Source organism: Lepidochelys kempii, chromosome 9 (genome assembly GCF_965140265.1).
Source record: "Lepidochelys kempii isolate rLepKem1 chromosome 9, rLepKem1.hap2, whole genome shotgun sequence".
NCBI classification, from domain to species: Eukaryota; Metazoa; Chordata; order Testudines; family Cheloniidae; genus Lepidochelys; species Lepidochelys kempii.
In genome coordinates, this window is record NC_133264.1 from 12,695,556 (window position 1) to 12,708,941 (window position 13,386).

General features: G+C 42.8%; 1 protein-coding gene across 11 annotated transcripts in view; it reads left to right on the top strand.

The window, feature by feature from the left end:
- Positions 1-13,386, top strand: part of TBL1XR1 (TBL1X/Y related 1) — a 172,856-nt gene that overhangs the window by 39,852 nt on the left and 119,618 nt on the right. The window contains exon 3 of one of the 11 annotated variants that reach the window (XM_073359336.1): positions 8,000-8,189. The exons of the other annotated variants lie outside the window; for them this stretch is intronic. The gene's annotated coding sequence lies outside the window, so the exon portion shown is untranslated. The remainder of the gene's footprint in view (positions 1-7,999; positions 8,190-13,386) is intronic. 11 annotated transcript variants of the gene reach the window in all.

Genomic DNA, 13,386 nt, shown 5'->3' on the forward strand with positions numbered 1-13,386 from the left:
TAGTCTTTCTGTGCCTCAGTTCCCCATCTATAAAATGGGGGTAATGTACTCCCTTTCCTCACAAGGGTGTTGTGATGATAAATAAAGGTAAATTAAAGATTGTGAAGTGCTCAGATACTAGATAATAGGGGCCATATAAGTACATAAAATATAATTAGATCGATAGAAAGATAGACATCTTAGCCTGGAGAAACCTTCTCTAGTTGAAAACCAGTAGCTGGTGCAAATACATAATTTCTGCTGAGTAGTATATTTTACTGTTTTTATTCTGTAGTTTTTGGGGAGTTGGTGTGAAAGAAATGTGGTAGTTCTTTGTCTTGGGCAAACATACTGTTTATTTTTTTTCACCAATAGACTTATTACATAATGTGAGTTCATTATATTTCAGTTATAATTTTTGAGTGTTTTCTCTAGACCTACTGAAACCATGATGATTTCCTGTTTTCATGTGGTTTGACAGATCAAATAAATACACCGAAAGCAGTTGTTTTAGTATTGGCTTTTGTATGCGTAAATTGGACTGTATAAAATCAAATATGAAATTATTTAACATTAAAATGTTAGTGTTTTGGTAAACAATTTAATTTTATTTTCATGAAAACTGTGGCAGTACTGCTATATGATTTGTTTCACCCCCCCAGTAAAATGAAACTATGTGTGTATGTTGCTTGCGGTGTTGTTGTTAGCCAGGATATTAGATAGATAAGGTAAGGGAGGTAGTGTCTTTTATTGGACCAACTTCTGTTGGTGAAAGAGACAAGCTTTCGAGCTACACAGAGCTCTTCTTCAGGGCTGAGTTCTGTGTAGCTGGAAAACGTCTCTCTTTCACCAAGAGAAGTTGGTCCAGTAAAAGACACTATCTCCCCCACCTTGTCTCTGTGTATTTATATGTATATGTATTTACACGCATAATTTGTAAGTGATGTGTTTTTATAAAAACATATGGCCTAAAATTTCAAAAGAGACTTGATTTTGGGTGCCCCGATTTTTTGGGTGCCAAACCTGAGACATGTTTTATAGGGTCTTGAATTTCAGAAAGTGCTGAGCCAGAGCCACCCAGCTCCTTTAAGGTGTTTCAAAATTGGGCACAAAAAATCACTAGTTACTTCTGAAAACTTAGGTCTGGCTGTCTATCAGTAAACCTTGCCACAAAATTGCCTACTAAAATAGCTATCAAACTGCCTTTAACTTTTTCACTTATTTGATACTATTGTTTTTAAACACAAACTCTAATCTAGTACTTGAAATCAGTTCTAATGCTAGTGAAAGGAGCTACCAATAATATTAATTTAAGTATTCTTTCAAGTAGTTTTTAAAGCAGTTTTATGGAGACTGTTACAGGTATATATGTAAAAAGTAGCTGAAAGTATGCTTTAGTGCAGTGGTTCCCAAACTTGTTCCACCGTGGCTTGTGCAGGGAAAGCCCCTGGCGTGCCGGGCCAGTTTGTTTACCTGCCGCGTCCACAGGTTTGGCCAATCGCAGCTCCCAGTGGCCTTGGTTTGCTGCTTCAGGCCAATGGGAGCTGCTGGAAGCGGCAGCCAGTATGTCCCTCGGCCTGTGCTGCTTCCAGCAGCTCCCATTGGCCTGGAGCAGCAAACCAAGGCCACTGGGAGCCACGATTGGTTGAACCTGCGGACACATCAGGTAAACAAACCGGCTTGGCCTGCCAGGGGCTTTCCCTGCACAAGCGGTGGAGCAAGTTTGGAAACCACTGCTCTAGTGACATTACCATTACAAGAAATCTTTTTGTGTCCGGTCAGAACAGATTTTTAACTGTAGACTTAATGCAGCATGTTCATTTGTATGGATTGCTACAATTGGATTTTCACACGAATAACGTAGTAAAGTGTGTGTGTGTCTGTAAAATGTAAAATTTTTGCTTGACTTGGGATTGCTAAATAATTGGTCATCAACATTTCTGTTTTGCGTTACAAGAAAACTGTGGTTCAAGAAATTTGAGTGTTGAATAAACAGTGCATTGGGTGACAATTTCTTTTTACTCTTCACTCATCAAAGAAACAGGAACTGAGAAAGAGAAGAGAACATGATTTTTATTGCCAATTATCATTATAGTATGACAATAATAGACTCGTAATGCCCTTTTAGAACTATACAGTTAAAAATAAACTTTCCATTACATTCTTCTTGATTTTGAAATAGTCTGTCTACCAGCAGATGTGTGGTGTTAGAAAATAAAATCACAAAGGTTTGTGATTGTATAGCTCCCCTCTAATAAAATAGTGCACTCCTCCCCCATCTCCCCTTAATTCTTTCAGTTTTCCAGCAGCAATAATTGGAGATTCCTTTATAGAGTGGGGAGCAGGTAACCTTGGAGATAGTCTTGTTTCCTTTACTCAAAGTCCTTCTTCCTCAGTAGTTCTCATTGTGTTTGGTCATTGTGGAAGCAGTTAGAAACACATTATTATTCTCTTAGGTTTTTCTTTTTTGATAGTCATGTTGCACCCAAGATATCTATGGCCTTCTATTCAAACATGTACAGGACAGGGTCCTGGTCCTAAAGGAGCTTAAAATCTAATATGGAAGGATACTGCACAATTTTTTAATGATTTGGTTAAGATGGAAATCAGGGGAAATATTCTGTAGATCAGGCGTGGCCAACCTTTGGCTCCAGAGCCCATGCTGCTCTTCAGAAGTTAATATGCGACTCCTTGTATAGGAACTGACTCTGGGGCTGAAGCTACAGGCGCCAACTTTCCAGTGTGCCAGGGGGTGCTCACTGCTCAACCCCTTGCTCTGCCACAGGCCCCGCACCCTCCCCTGAGCCTGCCATGCCCTTGCTCCTCTCCCCCCATTTCTCCCCCACCCCCCAGCCTCCTGCATGCCATGAAACAACAGCTGATCGGCAGGTGTGGGGAGGGAGGGGGAGGCGCTGATTGGCAGGGCTTCCGGTGGGTGGGAGGAGTTGGGGGGGGGAGAGCTGATGTGGGGGGCTACTGACGTATTACTGTGGCTCTTCGGCAATGTACTTTGGTAAATCCTGGCTCCTCCTCAAGCTCAGTTGGCCACCCCTGCTGTAGATCATCTGGTTTCATATGTGTAGGCACGTCTGTGTGAGCCAGGAGTGTCTCCCCAAAGTGTAAACTGGCCACATTTTTTGGGAAAAGGATCCTTGAGAGGAGAAGCCACAGAAGTCTTTAAACAATGATTTGAGGATGTTAGTAACTCAGCCAGAGGTTAGGGGTCTATTGCAGGAGTGGGTGGGTGAGATTCTGTGGCCTGCAATGTGCACGTCAAACTAGGTGATCACGATGGTCCCTTCTGACCTTTTAAAGTTTGAGTCTATGAACACCATAGTGTGTATGGAGAAGGGACTCTGGTCTTTGTGGGAAAGCACTTGTGGAACTCAGCCTCTCTTTCAGACATGTTGTATTTATTATTCCGAATGAGTGAGTGCAGCCTGATTCAAACTCAAGTGTAGTCAATGGGAGTCTTTTAAGGGACATGGGGGTCAGCCTGTAGATATAATCACCTCTTTATGCCAGAGATGATCAAATTGGAAAAAGTTTGTATTTTCTTTCTTTCTCTCTAGTCTTTTATAACACCTCTCCTTGTTGCCCAGTTTCTCTTCCATAAAGGATTTTCTGAGTCCATAAAGATCTCTGTTCAGGTGCTTTTAATCATCTTTCATTCCACTTTTGTTTATTTTCTAAGGCCATGACTGATACATCCACAATCTTTCATTTTCGTCTTTTAAATTTTCTGTTGATGAAACCAAAATAAAGTCAGAGACTTTTTTTCAATTGTCTCCTTAGTTTGTGGGCCATAAGCCCTCCCCCACCCCAGTATATGTTTAGTTGTTCACGTGGTAATTTGTATTTATCTTAACTGCCAACTAGTTTCTTGTTTGGTAAATTATCTGTGTTTGTTTGCAGCTGATCACTTTTGTTTCATAGCACTTTCTATTACATGGCACGGTGGTCTCCTAGGAGAACAGGCTTTACTTCTAGTGCTCTAATGAGTTGTTTTTCTTAGCTTTCCCAAATAGTGGCCCTTTCTTAGAAACAGGCCAGTAAGCGTACTCATTCTGGTGTGAATATACATGAGAGTTTGGCAGACTCATTCTGCCTTGTTTGGAAATTTCTCAGGCATTGAACTGAATAAAAGTGAACCTGACAGCAACTTGATCGAGCCAAAGTGGCAATTAGATGCCAATCCAGTCTTGTTTGATCCTCTTATGCATTTTCTACCTAGGGATTCCAGTGTGCCTGAGTTCAATTGCTTTACAGAAAGAAGTGACTCAGCAATATGCTAATCATCCAATATCTCTAAATCAGGAATAAACTAAAATGCTATATGAGACTTGAGGCAATGATCTAAAAGGACTTAGTCTCTGAAAGAGTAAAATTCTTCCAAAACTAGTCAGGAGGACACATCTGCTAACAAAGGAGAATTTTCCTATTTCCTTGACTCTTCCAGTCCTGGTGATGATGCAAACCACATAATCAAATAAGCCCTTGAAATAAATAAATAAATGAGGATAAATTCTTTAGGTTTCAAATTCCTTTCTTAAAATGTTATCCTGGAAGTGAGAAAAATCCTATCTGCCCAGAAAAAAATATTTTTGACATGCATCCCTGCCACCACATGCCCTGATTTGAAAAGGTGGATATGAAGTTTTGAAATCTTGTTTTTATAAATATTTTAAGGCCGCAGCTTTCATTTTTTTTCAGATCTGTTTGGCTCATCTGAATATTTGCTACAGTACAGTTTGTTTAGCATAATGTTCAAAGATGTGTTTACATTGCCACCAGCTGAAATACCTTGGATTCCCTCAGCCTGGTTATTTTGGTGGTGAGATGGTGTTGATTTTTAAGGGAACTTTGAAGGCTGTCTCGTACCTAGTACGATAGGGCCCCAGTCCTGATGGACACTTGAGCTTTCCTGCAACATAAATGTTTAATACTATTAATAATCCTTTACTGGCACTGTAAAAATTGGAAAAAATTTGCTGCACTTTGTAGTAAATACTGTGTAAGGTTGCTTTAAAAATTGTGTTCTTTAATAATCGAAGCACCAGAAATGACATCGAGGAGGAATTAGCCTGAGGCTGTTGGCTAAGATGGTTGCTGTCATCTTGATGGTACATTTGTAGCTTTTCTTTGTTCAAAGTTAACATTCAGAGAAGACCTGGCTGCAGGAATAAGAGGGGTATAGCTGTGTCTGGTGTATAAATGAGGGAAGTCAGGGGCCACAAATAGACGGCCTATAAGCTGAATACACACAGTGGAGGAAGGATGTTTACCATATAGTATACTTAAGAGGGACAACCATGTGTGTAGTGGTCTTCTCCCTCTCCCAAGCTTCATAAATTTAATATTTTTAAAGATTGTCAAATCTCATAATCCAAGTATTGTTCTGTGTTTTATTGCAGAATTGAATTTATTTCCAGACTTGCCAGATTACTTTACAATTTTATTATAAAGCCAAAAAACAAAAAAAAAACAACCCCTATTCCCCCTAAGAAGGTAGGCTTACTGGCATAGAGAGTAAGTAGTCTAAATATTGACCGCCGGATCCCATTGTTTCTGGGATTTCTTCTCCTTCCTATGGGACTTAGCGTGAGAAAGTGAACATCCTTTCCATGAGTTCAAGCCATGGTGATGAAACTCGCACTAAGCCTGATAGACCTGAGAAGAAATCCCACAAACAATGGGATCCGGTGACCCTGAGCTCCGGTCCACCGGTACCATCATTACTGCACCCCACAAGATACGGGAACCTTCCAGTCCAGGAAAATCCATAGTGCTGGCACCGATACCGGGCAAAGAGAAGGGTGTGTCTGACACTGGGGAGATCTAATCTGTAGCTGAGCTGCAACACGTGTTTGCCTTACCAGACCTGGAGTCGCTGCATCCTTCACGTCCCTCCACCTCTAGAGAGACTATTTCTCTGCCACGGATTCTACCCCAGAACAGGACCCTCGCCATCTGCTCTGCTTCTGCCAGCTCTGACAGTACCAACATTTGAAACAGAGTCCACTTTCTCCTCCGCCGACGAATCAGAAATGGGAGAGGAACTGGCCATGCCCTTTCATCCCTATGCGCCTTTACGGAGACCACAACATCCATTGCAGCATCCACCACTTCTACCTTGGAGTCACTGGTACCTCATGCCGTTGGGACTATCACAACCTCCTTCAAATCCAACCTACTGGTCATACTCTGAACCCTGATCCCAATACCACCCCTTAGAACTGGCTTGGTCCACAAGAGAACCTTCACCTGCCTCCCTCCCTAGCAGGCACTCGGATCCACTGGTAGAGGAAGAACCCCTTGTTCGATCCCGGTGGTGATTTCTGATCCTGGCAAGAATTCCATCTTCCTCTCTGGATGCAGTGGTGACTGCAGCATCCCTTTCACCGCCGGATGACTTTAGGCAATATCAGGAACTATGGCAGAGAGTCATGGGGAAACTCCAAATTTCCCCAGAAGAGATCCAAGATACCCGGAATAAACTGCTGGATATCCCCCATACGTCAGCACTGGCCAGAATTGCACTGCCAATTAACAACACTATCCTGGAGCCTGCCAGGACAGTATGGCACACCCCTACCACATGCATAACTACCCCAAAGAGGCCGAAAGCCATAACTATGTCCCTGCCACAGGGTCTGAGTTCCTTCTTTCGCACCCTCCTCCAAATTCCCTGATTGTCTAGGCTGTGACCAATTCAACTACACCTTCCCTCCTCTGCTGCTCCTGCCTCAGGTACTGCACAAGATCTGATGAGACAGAGCAATGGTCATTCTGATTGCCCCTTGCTGGCTGAAACAATTCTGGTTTTTTAATCTCCTTCGCATGTCAGCCAGCCCACCTATGCACCTCCACAACTTCCCCAACAGGCTGACTCAGTGCAATGGCAAGATCAAGCATCCCAATCCACATGTGCTCCACATCAGAACGTGGAATTTGGATGGGCATCTGCTTTTAGAACACATGTGCTCTCCGGCTGTACAAGACATCCTCTCCAGCAGCAGGAAGGACTCCACTAGGCAATGTTACCGAGCCAAGGGGAAATATTTCCCATCTTGGCGCCAACAAAAAGGGCTTTTACCTCAGTCAGCCGAAATCCCACTCATTCTGGATTCTGTTCTGGCTTTGGAGTTATCAGGTTTTACCCTCAACTCTTTGAGAGTTCATCTGGCAGTGATTAGCACATTACACCCTCTAGTGGAAGGTTGCACCACCTTTACACACCCACTAACTACTAGATTTTGGAAAGGCCTCATCAGAACCTTCCCAGTTGTCCAAAAGATTGCACCCTAATGGGACCTGAATCTAGTTCTTTCCATGCTAATGAAATTACCCTTTGAACCGTGAACATCATACTCCATGTCCCTCCTTTTCGTCAGTCACCTTCCTTGTTACTATCACTTCCACGAGAAGGGTTGGCAGCCTTGGAGATATAATCGCAAATCCTCCTTTCATAGTTTACCACAAGGACAGCGTCCCCCTAAATCTATACCCCAAATTTTTACCAAAGGTGGTCTTCCAGTTTCACATCAATCAATTCATTCATGTATATGTTTTCTTCCCAAAGCCTCACACATCCACAGGGGAATGTTGACTCCATTCTCTAGATGACCAACGAGTCCATGCTTTCTACCTACATAGAACAAACCCTATCAGGAAGTCCCCTACACTGTTTGTTGCAGTAGCTGAAAGACTCAAGGGCTAAGCCATCTCTACCAAAAGAATCTCCAAATGTATTTTTGATTGCGTTAAACTCTGTTACCAACTATCAGGCCTGACTCCCCATACTGGGGTGAGGCTCATTCCATGAGAGCTCAACCCTTGACCGCAGCCTCCCTTCAGGACATGCCACTTATGTACATATGTAGGGTGGCCACATGGAGCTCTGTGCACACCATCCCAGCTCGCCATGCTTCAGTGCAGGACTATGTGGTAGACAACTCCTTCACTATGGCATTTCTCTTCCTGTCTTCCTTCCCCTTTGCTACGGATCTGTCTGATTCAGGGTGGAGAAGGAACTGGAGATGTGGTTGATCTGCCCCACCCTTTATCACCTTGGACGGAAGCATGGGGCGAGCCAGGGCGCATGTGTAGACCAACTGACACTACTTTTAAATTCTCCAACGCTGGAGAATGCATAACCCTCAGTGGAATACAGCTAGGGACTACGCATCTCGAAGAACCTCCAGTTACAGGTGAGAAACCTCCTTATCTGTAGACTCAAATACTGCTTCTGTTTAAGCATGGTTCATAATTGGGCTAGATAGTTAATTTTCAAAAAATGGAGGATTCTGCAGACATTAATGGTGTCAGTTCCCTCACTTGTTAGGGTGTTTCCTCATCACCCAGGGTGAATGTATTATTCCGTCCCTATACCCTAGATAGTTAACAGAAAGAAATTCAAGTAAAATCATCCATTTAAAATTTGTATATGTGTCTCTACTTTAAAAAAAAAAAAAAAAAAAAGCTGAGGTATGAGATATTTATACACAGGCACGGAACCATACATGAAATCAAATCCCTGCCCCACTGGCAATTTTGCTCTATCCGGGGGAACTGAAACAGGCCAAGTAAAACCATCTCCGTACATACATTTTCCCATCATATATGTGCATATACAGTACTGGGTTTCATTTTGCATTACTTCTACAATTCACTTCCGTTTCCTTATCATACCCTTTATGGCCATATCTTTTGCTCTGTGAAAGTGGAGTTAGCAGTGGGAAAGGAAAGCACCTAGGTTACTGACATGACTTTTGTATTTGTGCTTTATTATGCCCATGTGTCTAAAGGGCTATAATAATCAAATTAACCCTTCACCTGCAAAGTAAAACAAATGATAGATTACTTTTATAATGTATTTGGGTAGTTTCTGAGACTAAATGCTGTCCTTTCACTTTTGCCAATACTGTTAATAAGTATGAAGTAATAGGTATTCTGAATCATTATGTAAACAGCAATATAGTTTATCAATAACGCATATAATTCAGCTCAGTCTGATATAAAACCAAGCTATTAATTAACTGCTTCTAACACTTGTCCTGTAGTTTTATATATGAGTTTTATGTTAGTCAGACACTAGAGCAGTGTTCTCCAACCTTTTTACGCCCAAGATCACTTTTTGAATTTAAAGGCAACCCAGGATCTACCCTGCCCCTTCCCTGAGACTTTTCCCCGCTCACCCCATCCTCCCCTCTCCCCGTCACTCACTCTCCCCACTCTCAGTCACTTTCACTGGGGTTTGGGACGGGGGTGCGGGCTATGGGCTGGGGCCAGGGGTTTCGCAGTATGGGAGAGGGCTCTAGGCTGAACCTGGAGTTGGGGTGCAGGAGGAGGTAATTGGGTGTAGGAGGGGGCTTCGGGCTGATGCAGGGTGTTGGGGTGCAGAGTGTGGGCTCTGGGAGGGAGTATGGGTGCAGGAGGGGGCTCTGGGTTGGGGTGCAGGAGGGGGCTCAGGGCTGGGGCAGAGGCTTGGGGTGCAGGAGGAGGTTCGGGGTGCAGGAGGAGGTATGTGGTGTTGGCTCCAAGAGGTGGCTCAAGGCTGGAGGTTGGGATGCGGGCTCCTGCTGGGGGGCATTTACCTCCGGCGGCTCCTGGTGGGCGGTGCAGCGGGGTAAGGCAGGCTCATCCTCCCCATCACGAGCTGGGCCTCTCTCCCTCCCCCCCACCGCCAGTAGTGCATCATGGGTGGCCACGCTGCTCCCGGAAGGGGCCAATGTGCCCCCTGGGGGGGAAGGGGGCACGTGGCACCATGTGCTGCCCCTCTCTGCAGGCGTGCCCCCGCAGCTCCCATTGGCCACAGCTCCCCATTACCAGCCAATGGGAGCTGCGGGGGCAGTGCTTGCAGGCAGGAGTAGCGTACGGAGGAACCCCCCCCCCACGCGCGAGGCCACCAGGGTGTGCTGGCCGCTTCTGGGAGCGGCATGGGGCCGCGGTAGGCAGGGAGCCTGCCTTAGTGGCAGTCAGCCCCGTTGCATGGACGGAGATTGCAATCGACGGGGAGAATCCTCAGGATCGACTGGTCGATCGACGGGTTGGTGACCACTGCACTAGAGGAACAGCAAGATGCAGAAACGCTTTGATAAATGATTGAAGTTCCACATTGTTATGCTCCCCCCCTCCAAAATATATTGAGCATTGTTTTAATCTGTTTGACTTGACAAGCAGTGCACTGGCATGAAAACATAGATGGTGGTCCACTCATAGACTGCTGGAAATTGTGAAACAGACATGCCAAGGATGGCACCGATTGGAAACTTATTCGGAGAGGCAAACTTAGCTTCACAATCACCCTCCCATACAGCCATATCTGACGAGTACTTTCTTCTTTTTCTTTAGGTTAGGATTGAGGTCATGGTGGGAGGGAACTGGATACAGAATTTCAGGATAAATGCCACTGTTATATATTTGTCCTAAAGAAAGTGGAGAGTTCAAGTTATTGAATCTCTTATGGTTCCAATGTTCAAGTAGTTAAATTAAAAAATAGTAACTTTCCAGGACCTTAGTAAATCAGATATTTATGTAATCTCAGTATTATGCTGCCAAATTCTATATATTGTATAGCGCTTAAATGACACAATAAGATGTATTATTAATTACAAAGTGCTATTTTTTTAAAAAAAAAACTAAATGGATGAAAGTATAAAATAGGAAATAAGGTTTTATTAATTTATTAAGCAAATAAGAGCCATGCCACAATATTTGGTGGCTGTGACATATCAAACAAAAAATAAAATTAATATATGGGGTATTTTTGACAACGTTTATTTTACTCTTCTCGCTATAGTAATAAACGGCTATAGCAATAAACAGTTGCACGCTTGGTTAAGTAGCACGTTTTATTATTATCACCACAGAAAGTAGCAAAATGTGATACAGAGTGATATGCACAGGTGCCAACTTTACCATGTACCCAACTCTGCCTCAGGCTGTGCCCCCACTGCACCCCTGCCCTACCCCTTCCCAACCTGTTCCGCCCCTCCCCCAAGCGCATCGCATCCTTGCTCCTCCCCCCAGAGCCTTCATGCTGTGAAACAGCTGATTGTGGCAGGCAAGAGGTGCTGGGGGGGAGGGAGAGGCGCTGGGGGGAGGTGGAGATTCTGATGGGGGGCTGCTAGTGGGTACTCAGCACCCACCACTTTTTCCCTGTGGGTGCTTCAGCCCCGGAGCACACACGGTGTCGGCACCTATGGTGATATGATCTTTAGGAAAAAAGAAAATCTATATTTTGGAACTGAAAATGAAGAAAGGTGTAAATCATGGAATATTTATTAGACATTTATCACATTTTTTTTGTTTCCAAAGCACCCATCACATGGATCTTAAAACCATGATTAGATAAAGCGGACCCCAGTGGGCTAGGCTATTAGTGGCTCTAGTAAAACCAAGCTAAAGGCAGGGTGGAAGAAAGTGTATGAGAGGAACGAGAATAATTGTAGTAATAATGAGAATCATATAGCACATTTCATTTAAAAATGCTGTACAGACATTGACTTACAGCACCTTTTTGAGGTTTTTGAGTTGTATTATACCCATTTCAAAAAATGAAAGAGAAATGAGAGAAATTAAGTGACTTGCTCAAAGCTGGACAATAAGTATCAGAGTTGGGATTAGAACTCTTGTATTCCTTGCTCCTGTTCCGTGATCAATCTTCTAGCTCACAGTGATGCAGAAATATTGACCTGAATAGAAGGTCACCAAGACCTGAAGACAACTGCTGAGGGACTCTAGCACAGATCCTCTGACAGGGGATTCCATAGAGGAAGTTCCTGAACTCAGGAGTCCTCTCTCCTGGCCTGATCTGTTTTGAATAGTGAGATTCCAGCAACTATAACTCAGCCAATGTTGACTGCATGGGAGGAACTCTCATTCAAGAAATATAGTAACTCGAAGAAGGGGAGCATATGAAGTCTTCTGTCTCCCAGCCAAAGGAGGTTTACTTGCTACAGTAGGTCTATTCTTCATTCTTATTTAAAATATTCCAAGCTATGGGGCTTCCACCAGTTACCTTAAGAAGCTGTTCCACAATGTGCATGATATCATTGTTTGGAAGATTTCCCTGATATTCAGCCTACATTTTCCTTCTAACTTCTCACTGGCTGTAGTTATGTCCTCTTGAATCACTCTGCATAGTTCCTCTTCCTCCTGGATCTCTAGACCTGTTAAATATATATTTTTAATTATGTCCCTTCCCCCATCCTTAGTAGTAGCTTCCCAGTATCCCAGGCTTAGATTATTAAGGGCTTTATAAGCTATCAGGAAGACTGGTGCTTATATTGTTGATTTTTTTGTTTTTAAAGAGCATGTTGACAATTTGTGGGTTGATAAATGCAAGATGTGGCAACTAAGCCTTGACTGTTTTGTTTTAGAAAAAAATGTAGGTAATATGCCTGACATTGCTCATCTTTTCTAAGTACTTTGGAAGGTGATAAATCGAAGGTCAGCTATTATACTCAGAACAGCTTAAATAAGATTAAATTCCAGTCACTCTTGATGGCATTAGAATACCTCTGCCATTAGTGGTGGAAACATGTTACAGAAAAAAAATAAGATTGTGTAATCTTTTATGATGAACTCCAATGAAAACCAAAACAGAAAGTAGGAATGGAAAGGTGAGACTCTGAGGAGAGCATTCAGTCAAGTTACCATGGTGATAAGATTTAGAACAGAACAGCTTTCATAGAAGGAACTTGTAAGGAACTGCTGATTGTTTTTGCTGATGAAAACTTACTGTCTATGGGCCAATGTTCTTTTGGGAATAAACTGTTCAAATTGAGTGGCATGATTGTAAATACAGTCCTGGACACTCAGCATTCTCTTGTTTCAAATTCCTGTTCAGTATGTCATGGTAAAAAAAACAATATTATATAGATTTTTTTTTTTTTTTAAATTTCAGTACCAGCACTCATTGCTGTGATTTTTGGCTTGTTTGTATTTTTGTTGTAATATTTCTTGTATGACCTGTTGACCCTGTGGACTTCCTCCTTTAAACCTTCCTAATTTCTCAAAGGCAAAATGGTAACTTTGTTAAATCTGATGGAAAAAAATATTTGCAGAGGAAATGGGGAACTTTCCTCTAGCAATAGCAAAAATGTTTTTAGGTGAAGCAGCATAATAAATGGAACTGTGATCAAACATGCAGTTCTTAGGTTAGGAGGCTACTTTTATAGACATAAAACAACTTGTTTGGAAATGACTACTAGTTGAACGGCGCATCTACAGTAGTGGAAGGATGATGTATCATGTTCATTTGGCAGTGCTTTCAGGGGGAGCAAAATGCATATATTGACTTCAGCATTCAACTTCAATTTGAGAACATCTTTCTAGTGTGGTACTTTTAAATGATTACAAAATATGTAATATTTCTTTTACCAGTCTGTGTTGAGATAAATC